We start from the raw sequence: 1124 nt of genomic DNA, 5'->3' as shown, positions 1-1124 counted from the left end.
AAACATTAATTTCCTTAAATAAGCATCAGTTTGAATAAGTATGGAATTGAGCCACCATATGATTAGTAGAAAATTAATAATTTGAATGAGATATTTTCTAATTTAGTTGTGTAAAGAACTAATTTGTTTAATGAAAACAAATTAACTTAGCACTATCTGTATTATTCTCAAATAATTATGAAAATTGAAAACGCGAAAAATTGAAATATTTAATGAAATAACTCGATCATGTAATATTTTTTACTTTTCAAAATTTCTATAACATATTAAAATAAAAATAAGATTTCAAAATGATAAATAATGTATTCCAATTACTATTTTCCATTAAAAGATAAATTACCAGAGATATAGTCTTAAATCCAAGTTAAATAATAACAATTTTTAAAATTTTAATATGCTCACTAAGGTCTCTTATTTATAACAATTTTGATCAAAATAAAGCAAAAAAGACTATGAACTGTTTTTTTGAAAACATTTTTGAAATAAATTGTGCAACTAGTTTTCCTGGAAGATTACTTATTAGCAAATGAAAAGTTCACTTATTTCACCTTTCAAACAAAATGTTTATATATTATGATTAATTTAACCAATAAAATTAAAATTTTTCTTTAACTAAATAAATCAATAACACACTTTCTATTTATCTTAAGAAGTAATTCATTTGTATGAATGCATTATAACTTTCTGTTAAATTAATATATTTTAAACTTAAATAACATTCTTTTCAATGAAATAGTTTTTTTTTATTTAAGACGACTTCAAAACTTGATATTCAATATTGATTTCAGTCCTGATCAAATCAAAGAATCTAGACGTTTTCGGTCAAGGAAATCATTTTCTTTTATTATCAAACAGTTATTATTTATTATTTACAAGAAACTCAAATTTTTAACAAAATAGTACACTTTTAACCAAGAAAGATGAATTTTCAAACCAAAAAGACAAATTTTCATTAAAAATATTGAATTTTCTACTAAATAGTTGAGGTTTGAAACTATAAATGAAATATTCTCAATAAAAAATAAAATAGGTGAGTCTTCAGATAAAATTAATTTTTAGCTGAAAAAATAGTTTTCAATAAATTATTTAAATTCTCAGTAGAAGTAATGATTATTTTAATATTA

This window comes from Belonocnema kinseyi, chromosome 10 (genome assembly GCF_010883055.1).
Source record: "Belonocnema kinseyi isolate 2016_QV_RU_SX_M_011 chromosome 10, B_treatae_v1, whole genome shotgun sequence".
NCBI classification, from domain to species: Eukaryota; Metazoa; Arthropoda; class Insecta; order Hymenoptera; family Cynipidae; genus Belonocnema; species Belonocnema kinseyi.
This window is presented reverse-complemented; position numbering follows the sequence as displayed.